Here is a 13346-nt window from a genome sequence, read left to right as displayed (position 1 = left end):
GGTTTTCCCACTGCTTGGTCCTCGGTAGTGCAAGGCCACAGTCTCTCAAGTGGGTGGTTTGCCCACTGGTTCTGGAGGAGGCATTGTGCCCTGTGTGCTTCATCAAAGAAAGGATGTGGTGAGTGGATGCCCTCTTCCAATGGTTCTGGAGGGGGCCTTGTGCCCTGTGTGCTTCATCATGGCAAGAATGAGGTGAGTGGATGCCTTTTTTCACTGGTTCTGGAGGGGGCATTGTGCCCTGTGATGCAGATCTTTCGGAGTGCAAGGTCACAGACTCTCACCTGGGTGTCACACCCACAGGATTTGCAGGGGCCAGGACACACTACAGTCCATGGAGGCAGGACTAAACACTACCTGCTGGCGGTGACGGCTACTGGCGGGGCTAGTGTTGGTGCTGGCAGTGGTGAGGGGAGGTTCCTGCCCGCCCCCTGCAACCTCGGACGGCTGCCCACTGGGGCTGCTGCTGTTGGCAGTGGTGCTGGTGGTGGTGCAGGTGACGGTGCAGGTGGCGGTGCTGGTGGCGGTGCTGGTGGCGGTGCAGGTGGTGGTGCTGATGGCACTTCTGGTGTCCATGCCAGTGGGAGGGGGGAGGCTCCTGCCCTTCCCCTGAAGCCTCCAACAGAAGAAGTGCCATGGTTGGTTTTGTGGGCTCAGATTCTGTCACATCACCAGGCCTCCTGTCCCTCCTGCCTGCAGGGGCAGGCCCTTTGCCCTTGCCCTTGCCATATGGTGGTGCCTCCTTGCCCTTGCCGTCTGGTGGTGCCTCCTTGTCCTTGCCTTTGCCCTGTGGTTGTGCCACCTTGCCCTTCCCCTTGGCAGCTGGTGCAGGCACACTGCCAGTGCTGATGGGTGTCTCCTTGGAGCCTCTCACACCTGCAGTAGCTGCCAAAACTACAGTGGTCGTGGACTGGGAGGCTGAGGTACTGACCTGGGTTCTGCCCACCCTGGCCCAACGTGAAGGACGGGGGAGGGGTAGGGAAGAAGTCAACGGCAGAGAGGAAAAGCTTCTTAGGGACACTGGGGCGGGATGAGGGCGAAGGTTTGGGAGTGGAGGAAGAGGGAGTGGTTGTAGGAGGTGTCTGTCTGCTGTGTTTGGGTGCATGGGCTGAATGCTGTTGTGAGGTGGATGGCTGTTGGGTGTCTGAGTGCTTGCGTTTGTGTACTTTGGGAGGAGGGGGCACAGACACAGTATGAGAGGACACCGGGGACTTGTGCATGGATGTGGGAGTGGTGACTGCCAGTGAGGGGCGTGTACTGATAGGTGTTACGGTGATGGAGGCAGTGGGTGTGGATGTGGTGCATGCAGGTGTGAGTGGCGAAGCTACTGGAGGGAGGTTGACCACGAGGAGTAGGGGGACACATTGAAGGCAGTGGATGTTGTTATGTCAGCATCTGGATGGTGTTTGTGTGAGTGCCTGTGGGATGATGTGTGGTGCTTGTGTTTGCCTGAACCACTCCTGTGTGTTGTCTTGGGTGAATGCTGGTCTGAATGTTGCTTGGGATAGGTGGGGTTCAGGGGCATGGGACTGGGCAGAGGAAGTTGGAGGGGGGAGGCTAGAGACAGGAACAATGGCTGCCATCAGGGAGGAGGCCAGAGCCTGGAATGATCTCTGTTGGGCCACCACGCCAGTGTGAATGACCTCCAGGAATGCATTTGTATGTTGAAAATGCCCTGCCAGGCCCTGGATGGCATTCACTATGGTTGACTGGCCAACAGAAATGGATCTCAGGAGGTCAATAGCCTCCTCACTCAGGGCAGCATGGCTAACTGGGGTAGGGCCTGAGGTGCCTGGGGTGAAGGAGATGCCCACCCTCCTGGGTGAGCAGGCACGGGAAATTCACTGAGGGGCTGCTGGGAGGGTGGGGCTGGTATGAGGGGGTGACGGCTGTACCTGTAGTTGGGGTGGCCACAGAGCTGACTGCCACCACTAGGGAGCTTCCATCGGAGGAGGTATCACTGTCCGAACTGTCCCCTCCTGTGTCCACCGTGGTGCTCCCCTTGCCCTCCGTCCCACTGGTTCCCTCACCTTCGGTGGATTCGGCCTCCTGGGCCCTGTGGGATGCAGCTCCCTCCGTCGCCGGTGCCTCTGCTCCTCCACCAGATGATGCTAATGCAAATAAGGTCAGGATAACAAAACAAAAAGGGGGAAAGAGACAGAGGATAGACTTGGTCAATGGCAGCAACACAATCACCGTTGGTGTACACGACACACAGGGGGCAGCCCTACGCACTAGGCAATGCACTACCAGACACAATGCCCACCACCAGGCCATGGACAGTAATCCCTAACGCCAGTTGCAGCATACCTGAGACCCACAGAGCCCTGCCCAGTAGTGGATGCCTACTAGCTTGTTTGGAGGTGGAGTTCATCAGGCCGTGCCCAACATGAAACTTACCCTGCAATGTCCGGCCTGGCCTAGGGCCACCAACAGGTGCACATCCCTCACCCGTAGACCACCCCACCACGCGCAAGTAGTATATTCAGAAATGTACTCACCCCCTTGTGGCTGCTGTAATGGCCTCAAGAGCCCATCCAACACCGGATAAGCAACCGCCAGTATGCAGAACATCAGAGGGGTCAGGGTTCGACGGGCACCCCTTCCTCGTTGGGAGGCCATCCCCAGCTGGGCCTCCGCCATCTTTCTTGCCCAGCGTCTCAGGTCCTCCCACTGTTTGCGACAGTGGGTGCTCCCCTTGCTGTAGACCCCCACGGTCTGCACATCCTTGGCTATAGCACGCCATATACCCTTTTTCTGATGGGCACTGACCTGCGGAGAAATAAACATAGAAAAAGGTATCAGTCATCCCGTCGGCCTGTTACACTCATGGCCCACCATAGCCCTTCCATCCCCTTATGCACAGACATTGCCCACCATACATGCAGCGCGTTGCCCAGGACCCCTCAACCACCCCCCCTTACAAGAGGCCCTCACATACAGCACTCCATGCATTCATGCCTCAAGCATCGTGCTCACAGTGTACTCACCTGTTGGTCTGGAGGCCCATATAGCAATCGGTACTGGGGTAGGACCCCATACACTAGTCTCTCCAACTCCTCAGCAGTGAGGGCAGGGGACCTTTCCCCAGTGACACGAGCCATGGTCGGTTCCAGACACAGGTCACAGCAGCACTTGCAATGTAGGTCCTCTCCCGTTGAAGGTCAGGTAGCAAGTGAGTGAACAGATAGAAAATGGCGGTGACGCCCGTGGCGGTGCGTACCGTCACCGCCAGTATACATCACCATTGGCTACTGTAACTCATAAGGCCCAATAACAACCAATGAGGAGTTGCACAGCGGTACTCGACCGCCTCCCGCAATGGCACACAACATCAGCAGCATTACCTCATTTCCACCTATCCATCCACACAGGACAGCCGGCCACCATTTCAGGGCGGGGGCAGTGCACCTAACTGTGTGACAGCACACATAGGCATATTTTGGGGCTAAACATCAACATACTGATTTTGTAACAACATGCAATGCACTGTACATTTAGGAAATGTTGAAAACTGACCAGATGCTCATCGTTTTGCCCCCTAGATTACAACCGCTGCGGATGAATAGGAGATGTAGGCAGCCCCCTGTGTACAGGCCCCTGGTGGACTTGGCAACAATGGAGGACAGGCACATTATCCTCACCTACAGACTTGATAGGGCCACAATCCAAGAGCTGTGTGCCCAATTGGAGCCAGACCTAATCTCTGCTATCCGTCACCCCACTGGGATCCCCCCTCTTGTGCAAGTCCTATCTGTGCTCCATTTCTTGGTAACTGGCTCCTTCCAAGTGACAGTGGGCTTGGCAGCAGGAATGTCACAGCTAATGTTCTCAAACAAAGTGTTGTCTGCCCTGATGAAACACATGCGCAGCTACATCGTTTTCCCCCAGGTGGAGGATTTGGCCACAGTGAAAGCTGATTTCTATGCAATGAGACATATCTCCAACATAATTGCGGCAATAGATGGTACACATATTGCCTTTGTCCCCTCTCCCCCGGAGAAATAAACAGGTTTTCAGAAATCAAAAGAGATTTCACTCTATGAATGTGCAGATAGTGTGCCTAGCGGACGAGTACATCTCCTACGTCAATGCAAAGTATCCTGGGTCTGTGCATGATGCTTTTATCCTGAGGAATAGCAGCATCCCATATGTGATGGCCCAACTCCAGAGGCACCGGGTGTGGCTAATAGGTGAGCCCATGGTCCCCACCCAGTGGATGTTGGTATATGAGTCTGGGGTTGGACCTAAGGGTTAGTGTCTGGCTCACAAGTATCCCTCGGTATTTGCAGGTGATTCTGGTTACCCCCAAACTCTGATGGCTACTGAACCCAGTGGGGAATGCCAGGACAAGGGCAGAGGAACGTTACAATGAGGCACATGGATGAACAAGAAGAATTATAGAGAGAACCTTTGGCCTCCTGAAGGCCAGGTTTCGTTACCTCCATCTAAGAGGTGGTTCCCTGTGCTACTCACCCAAGAAGGTGTGCCAGATCATTGTGGCATGCTGTATGTTGATAACCTTGCCTTGAGACGCCAGGTGCCTTTTCTGCAGGAGGATGAGGCTGGAGATGGGCGTGTGGCAGCAGTGGAGCCTGTGGACAGTGACAAAGATGAGGCAAAGGATGAGGATGTGGACCACAGAACAGCGATCATTTGACAGTACTTCCAGTGACACACAGGTAAGACACTGTAACTTCACCTACCACTGCAGTTTTGTGTTGTAAGTTTTCACTGGCAGGCTGATGTTCCAACTACTATGGCCACTTACTGTACCCTTTAACATGTCTATTCACAGATATCTGTGCCCCACTTTGGCTCCTGGTGTATTGACTGCAGCAAACTACAGATCATACCTAAGTATACATGACTGTACAGTTGAATTGTAATGTCTACAGATTGTGAAACAAATACATAGTTCAATCACTTGACAGACTCAATACTTGTATTTTGTACAAGGATGTTTATTCATGTGCTAATAAGTGGATGGGGTATTGGTATAGGCTGGGGGAGTGGTGGAGGAGAGTCCAGGATAGAGTTTCAGTCTATTTGTCTCACAGGAGCATTGTCCAAGGGGGCATAGGAAGTGGAGCAATGGCAGTTCAAGGTGGACAGGGTGACAGAGTAGGACACAAGGGTGACAATCAGGAGAGTCTTATTACCTGGCAGGGGTCTTGGCAATAGTCTCTGGCTTCTGCCTGGATCGCAGGGACCGTTTGCGTGGTGGTTCTCCTTCTGCAGGGGGTGGGATGCTGGTGGCCTGTTGTTCATGTGGCGGGGCCTCATGTCCACTAGGGTCAGTGGAGGTGGAGGGCTGTTCATTGGTATGGCTAGTGTCAGGTGTCATTTGGTGTGCCACTGACTCCCACATGGTGTTGGCCAGGTCTGCCAGCACCCCTGCAATGGTGACCAGGGTGGTGTGGATGTCCCTCAGGTCCTCCCTGATCCCCAGGTACTGTCCCTCCTGTAGCCGCTGGGTCTCCTGCAACTTATCCAGTATCTGGCCCATCGTCTCCTGCGAATGGTGGTATGTTCCCAGGATGTTGGTGAGTGCCTCATGGAGAGTTGGTTCCCTGGGCCTGTCCTCCCCATGTCGCACAGCAGTCCTCCCAGCTTCCCTGTTGTTCTTTGCCTCTGTCCTCTGAACCGTGTACCCACTGCCACTGACCCCAGGTCCCTCATCGTTCTGTGTTTGTGTTGTCCTGGGGTCCCTGTAGTGGTGGACACACTGCTGATTGACGTGTCCTGGGGACAGAGGTATGGGCCGATGAGTGGGTGCTGTGGTGGTGTTTCCTGAGGGGGGGGCTCTGTGGTAGTATGGGACTGTGCCTGGGTAACCGACTGTCCTGATGGGCCAGGTTGGTCATCCTGATCCAGGCATGAAGAGCTCTGTCATCGCTGTGGGCCTCTTCTGTGGGGGGACTGGATGTTGCTGGCACCTCCTCTCCAGTGACGTTGGGAGTGGGACCTGTGGGGATGAATGCAGTGTTATTGTTTCTGTGTGTGACATGTTGTGCATGGGTGTGTTGCCCTGTATGGTTGTGATTGCCCTGCCAGCTTTGCCTTGTGTGAGTAGTTATTTTGTGGCCTAGGTGATTCTCTCTAATGTGCATGCTTTAGTGATGGGTGTCCATGCAGGGCTGTGAGTAATGCCCATGCATTAGTGGTACATGCAGGGCTTGGTATTGGGATGGGTGGGGTGTGATGGTGGGGTGTATGTGAGGTGGTAGGGTGATGGGGGTAAGGGTAGGGGTACAATGATTTGTGATGGCATGCAGGTGGGGGGGTGATAGTAATAGAGATTTGACTTACCAGAGTCCAGTCCTCCTGGTACTCCTGCCAGGCCCTCAGGATGCAGTATTGCCAAGACTTGCTCCTCCCATGTTGTTAGTTGTGGGGGAGGAGGTGGGGTTCCACCGCCAGTGCTCTGTACTGCTATCTGATGTCTTGCTACCATAGAACGCACCTTCCCCCGTAGGTCGTTCCACCTCTTCCTGATGGCATCCCTTGTTCTTGGGTGTTGTCCCACGACATTGACCATGTCCATGATTCTCCACCATAGCTCCATCTTCCTAGCGATGGATGTCTGCTGCATCTGTGATCCGAATAGTTGTGGCTCTACCCGAATGATTTCCTCCACCATGACCCTTAGCTCCTCCTCTAAGCACCTGGGGTGTCTTTGTGGTGCCATGGGTGTAGTGTGTGTGTGGTGTGTGTGAGGGTGTGTGGGGTGATGTGTTGGGGTGTGTGCTGTGAGGTGTGTGGATGGTGCATGGGTGATGGTGTTCCGTGGCTCTGGTTCCGTGGGTGCTCTTGGTGTATCTCTCTCTGTTGTCAGTTTTTTGGATTCGTAAGGGGTTGTGTGTGTGTTTTATATTGGTGTGGGTGTGTGGGTGTGGTGCGTGTATGTGTGTCAGATGTGTGTAGTTTGAATTTCCAATGTTGTGTTGTTTTGTATGCATGGGTGTATTTTGAATGCAGCTACATGTACCGCCAATGGTTTACCACGTTTGAATGTCCGCTGCAGTGATTTGTGGGTCATAATGATGTGGGCGTAGTTCTGTTGGCATAACGGTGTGGGTTTTGGTACTGACAGTTTTTCCCTGACCTTTGTGTGGCTGCGGTTTGCTATGTGTGTGTCATAATTTGGGTAGCGGTATACCGCCGCAGTCGCGGTATGTTGGCGGCAGTCGGCATAATGAGGGCTTAACTGTTTCTTGCAATTCTTCAACCAAATCATTAGATGTCATCACTGGATACAGAGTGACAAGTGGGTACTGTCCTACAGTTTTACAAGGGACATCTTCTTCCTCATTTGTCTGTATTTCGATGCCTCTGGGTGTACAGCTAACGGAACACTTTAGCTTACACAACAGGTCACGTCCAAGCAGATTAATGGGACTTAAATCGCAAACCACAAATTGGTTATTAAACCTATTTTTACTGGGAGATGTTCTGTAACAGGGTTCGTCAACTGCTTACTTTCTACTCTTATAACCTGAATTCTTCTTCCTGATAGGGGCAAGTGTGGCACTTTTTCAGTTCTGACAGTGTTGACCAAGAATTATACATTGTATCCCATAACATTGGCATTTTCAGAGGGACCACACTGTTCTACATCTGAAGGATGCATCTAACATGCAAACCTCAGTATCAGAACTGTCACTGTGAAATGTTTCCTCATCACAAATCTATTAAGGGAAACTGTGAAGCTGTCAGATTCATGTTTGCATTTGCCACTTGATTTGTGTTTACTTTTGCAATCTGATTCATGTTTTGCAACAATCACCTATTGCTGTGACATTGGAGCTTGTGGTACCTACATCTGTTGTGCCTGGGGACATCTGTGCATTCAGAATTCAGGGTCTTTGGACTCTCTGAATTTGAACCTGATTGTTACCTTGCGTCTGAGCAATTCCAGCATTCGGTTCCAAATTATTTACATAATTATAGGGACATTCCCTCTGCCAATTACCTAAATTTCCACAAACATGACATGGACTTGTTTTCTTCAATGACTGAACATCGACCAAATTTTCACTCTGATTTACATGAAAACCACATCATCTACCTCTAGGCTGACCCACATTGCCAACCTTGTGTTGCATACCTTGCATTCCACTTGTATTCACCATCATTTGTGGGCTCCAACTTCCTGCACTTGCAGCCTTCAATTGCATCACCATCAACTTGTCCCTCAACTTTTTCTGCTTCAATTCAATTTCATCACCACTGTACCATACATACTACAGGAACTCATCAACGGGCTTGTTCTGCCAGCAACTTAAATGCTGCTGAATATTTGCACTCATGTCTGGTCTCAATCCTTGCACAAATCTAAATACAAAATAACTCACATCTTTCATCTCAATGTTCTCTGCATCAATATGCTGTATGAAAGCTTGTATCAATCGCTTATAATATGCATGAATCGACTCTTTGGTTTACTGTGCTGCCCTGCCAATTTTCTGCCAATCAATATCTTTCAGGGACACTTTGGCCTATATTCATACTTTTTTAGTGCCTCATTTGCGCCGCTTTTGTGCTGCTTTTTGATCCAAAAGCGATGCAAACGTACAAAATACAACTGTATTTTGTAAGTTTGCGCCGCCTTTGCGTCAAAAAAGGACGCGAATGCGGCGTTAAAAAAGTATAAATATGGGCCTTTGTTCTTCAGGAATTCAATTACCTTATAATACTGTTTCATCACCTCTTCAGACAGCGCACCTGTTACTGGATCTATTGAGGGTTAACACTCAGGCCAATCAACACTTCTTTTGAACCCAGTCCACAAGTCAGCTGGAATCACAGGCCCTCATTACAACTTTGGCGGGCGGCAAGCACTGTCCGCCAAGTTGTTTCAGCTGTGCGGCGGCCAATGCGGCCGCACTCCCACAGTGGCCATTTCGAGATCCTCGCTGGGCCGGCGGGCGGAAACCTAGTTTCCGCCCAGCGGGGATGTCGGCCGCAACACGGGAGTCGGCTCCAAATGGAGCCGGAGGTGTTGCGGTGGTGCGACGGGTGCAGTTGCACCTGTTGCGCTTTTCACTGTCTGCTTTGCAGACAGTGAAAAGCTCCATGGAGCCGTGGCATGGGCAGTGCAGGGCCCCCAGGGGCCCCGCAACTCCCCTTTCCGCCAGCCTTTTCATGGCGGTTCAGATCAACATGAAAAGGCTGGCCGGAGGGGGACTCGTAATCCCCTGGGCAGCGCTGCCCTGGGGGATTACAACCGCCGGGACTAAAGTGGCTTCCGCGGCAGTCGTATATCCATGGGAAGCACCGCCAGCCTGTTGGCGGTGCTTCCGACTAAACGGGTTGTAATGAGGGCCAGAATGTCAAATAGCATATTAAAATCTTTCCACAGGCAGTTTGAAAGTTTCACACATCTCTCTGTCTGCTCGTAGCACTCCACTGGCTTCTCTGTCCTCAGGTAATAATTTGTGAATGAAAGTATATCACTCCTACTCAAGGGTACATGCACATATCTTCCACCTTGTATTTCTCTCCGAAGCATCATTTTCACATTTGCTCCTCTCACTGACAACTTCTGCTTTGCTTTCTTCTGATCTCTTTTCTTTGCCCATCTTCCTTCCTTTTTATCTAATGCTCCTCATGTTTGAATGTATGTAATTAATTCCTTAATGTGCAGTCTCATTCCAGGTAATCTAATGTGAAGAATATCTTTGTTACTGAACTCCAATCTGTAACTTCTATTTAAAGGTTTATATTTTGCTAACTCCACTTCACATTTCTCCGCCAATTCTGCTAACTTCTCATAAGTCTGACCTGCACGTTGAGTAACATCTTTACACATGAATCGCAATTCACCTTCTGTGTATGTTGCCAATTGCTCCATATCTAGCCTTCCCATAATGAATTCATTTAATTCTAATTTCAACCTGGGCACTGTCCTGTCCTCTCTCTGGTATCCCTTCTGATCTAACATTACCATTTGTTGCATTGGTTTCACCTTGCGGTCTCAGATTGTCTAACCAATCAATTAACTGTTGTGCTGAAAGACCTTACAAAGTAAGGGGCATATTTATACTCTGTTTGAGCCAGATTGCGTCATTTATTTTATGCAAATCTAGCGCAAATTTAACTCCATATTTACATTTTGACACTAGACCCATCTAGCGTAAAAATATTGGAGTTAATATTTTTTTACTGTGAAAACCTACCTTGAGTCAATGAGATGAAAGGTAGGCATTCCTTGGAAAAAAATGACTCTAAGGCCTTTGGAGGAGGAGGGCTTTAAATAATGGCGTTAAGCCTGTTTAGCGCCATTATTTAACGCCTGGGTCAGGGCAGGCGTTAGGGGACCTATGGGCTCATTTCCATGGTCGGAGACGATGAAAGCAGTCCACAGGTGCCCTTCCCTGCCTCCAGGGACACCCTAAGCCACCCACACCCACACCTGGAGAACACCCAAGGATGACGGGACCCATCCAAGGTAAGTCCAGGTAAGTTTTTCTTTTTTTTTTTACAAAGTGCCATGGGGGGCCAATCTTGGCCCCCCCTACATGGCACCGTGCCCAATGGCCATGCCCAGGGGACAGAGTCCCCTGGGCATGGCCATTGGGCTGGGGGGCATGACTCCTGTCTTTGCTAAGACCAGAGTCATGTCCATGGGGGTTGTATGTCAAAACATTACGCTTGTCAGGTTAGAGTCAAATTTTGTTACGCTAACCTGACTAGTGCCATTCTTTGACATACAACCTCCAGTCTCCCCTACACCTCCTCTACCCAGTTAGTGTCATTTATTTTGACGCTACCAGGGACTTAGCGCCAGCTAGCGTCATTCCTTAAATATGACCCCCCGGCTGATGTCTAGGAATGGCGGTAGCCAGCAGGATACTTTTTGATGCAAACCTGCATTACCACAGGTTTGCATCAAAAAGTATAAATCAGGGCCTAAGATTATTACTCTGGGGCATATCTTGCAGGGTACTGCAATGCACACTCATAATCTGATCTGGTGTAGACATGTAAGGAAGTGGGGTTCCTTGAGGTGACCTCGCATCAAGAACTAGTCCTGCTTGACTTAATATCTGGTTAGGTTCTGCAATTCTTGTAGGGGACAAACGTGGGACAGAAGAAGCTATTCTCTCCATCTCCAAATTATTTGAATATACTGATCTCTGCATACCAATTGGTGATATCCCTGCAGATGCAGCTGGCATTTCAGGAACTGCTGAAGCATTCATTGAATGGGCATTACTTCCAGGGTTACCTGAAGAATACATGGGAACAACTGGACCTTTAGTCCCGGGAACTGTTAGTGCATCAGGACCCATCAAATTTGTCTGACTCTTTGGAATTGTCATTCCAGTACTTTGACCTGTTAAAACAGTACTGAAATTCTGTCCTGTTTAATTTGGGGTAACATTTGACATTGTCTGCTCTGGTGTTTACATACCCGTAGCCTGATTCTGATAAAAAATTCTGCACAGGTGTATCCGCATTAGGCATCTGCACCGTTTGACTCACATTAGGACTTAGCATTACTTGATTCATACGTGGACTTGGTACTTCTTGATTTACAACTGGACTTGAAATAGATTGTGCTGTATTAATGGTCGGAACAGGTGGATAAACCCCAGTCATTTGTGGCACTAAATTAATAGGTATACCTGGAACCATATGAATCGAGGTCTGTGCAATTGGAGCAGTTGCCACATCCAGGACTACATTCTGTCCTGCTTCACTACTCATTTCAACCTCAACTGAATGATTCGGTGAGGGACAGTTCATCAGAAGGTGATTTATGAACTCATCCTCCGAATCACTTTCTTATGTAACTGTCTTTTTACCATCATCTTCTGCTGTCTGCTCTACCTTAGCAATCTGTTTCTTTTGAGTTTTGAGCTCCCAACACCTTCCTCTGTAATGGCTGGAAACATTCTCACTACATCTAGTACCTCTGCTCTCCACCTTTTTTGTTCTGCATCTCATCTAGCTTCCGCTAATGTCTTAATTGCTTTCTGCATTCTATTATCAAAGTAGCTTTCAGTCTTGCAAAAGGTTTATAAATAGCAAGGACTTCAAATTGTGCCAGTCTCGGACAAGACTTTAATTTGCACATTACTCTCCTCTAATTGTTTAACACTCTAAAATGAAGGGTTCCATTACAAGGAAACACTGGTGAACCCTCTTTCTCAGTTATTCTACACCATTGTTTAAGCCATTTGCATGCTGAAACTCCTCTTGTTTCTGACACTTCATAGGCTGGAGTTCCCCTAGGTGGTACTTCTTCACCCTCTCTAACTGGAATGAATACTTCTCCCCTTAGCGCACTTCTTAATATTTTGAAAAAATTTATTTTGCACAAATTCAAATAACCACAATGATTTTAGATCAAATTAGGAAGTAAATTCCATCCCACAATCCTTTTCATAAGCTGTTCTTAACCAATAGCAACACAATACTGTCCACCTGTACCAGCGCAGCTTCACACTAACTGACTTGTACCAGCATAGCACAAACTTGCTTCTCTCAGCAGCTGCAATCATTTCACAATTGTCTCTCATACAATCACTCACTCACACCTAATGCAAAATATTGCAAACAAAAAACAACAACCTGTCTGCACACTACGAGTAGGAACTCAAACACTTTGAAAGCTGAATGGGCTATACTTCCGAGTATGCCTTACACAAATACACAACGAGTGAAACTTGATCAGCAATTCTCACTCCTGGTTGATATATGTCCTCTGTTGGCCTTTTGGAATCAGTAAATACCAACCAACAACTCACACTCACTCAAGGAAAAACTAATGGCACTGTCAATGTCAAACTAGAGTAATGGATCACTCATATAAATCATGTCACGAAATCAAACAAATTTGCCCTGATGTGATATATTATAAAGATTAGATAAGAAAAAACAAACTCAGTTCAGTAAGAGAGCATATTAAAGTGAGTCTACTTATACAATCAGTATGATTCAATGATTTGTTATCATAACATCAGTGAAGATTGTAGTTTTTCTAAAACAAGTTCATGGTCGAAAAGAAGAATCAGCTGACACTTGTTTTGTCCCAGAAAAAAACAAGACTTCTTCAGGGCTGACAAAAAAAAAAAACTGACGCTGTATCTTCAAACAACAATATGCATATTTCAGAATAATTAATTCATCATGAGCTTTGTATATTTGCACACCATGTGATCATCCGATCACCATAATAATATAATTTACAGACTTGTGGCTTATGCTCCAAAAAGATGTATAGCTTTTATATAAGAATCACACTTCGCAAATCTCAAAGAGTATAGAGATCATAGCGCCTTAAATAAAGAAGAGTACAGTACCAATAAAAGTGTTGAAAAGTGTACCGAAAATAAGTG

This window comes from Pleurodeles waltl, chromosome 4_2, assembly GCF_031143425.1.
Source record: "Pleurodeles waltl isolate 20211129_DDA chromosome 4_2, aPleWal1.hap1.20221129, whole genome shotgun sequence".
NCBI classification, from domain to species: domain Eukaryota; kingdom Metazoa; phylum Chordata; class Amphibia; order Caudata; family Salamandridae; genus Pleurodeles; species Pleurodeles waltl.
The sequence above is the reverse complement of the archived record's forward strand: the minus strand, read 5'-3'. Positions refer to the sequence as shown.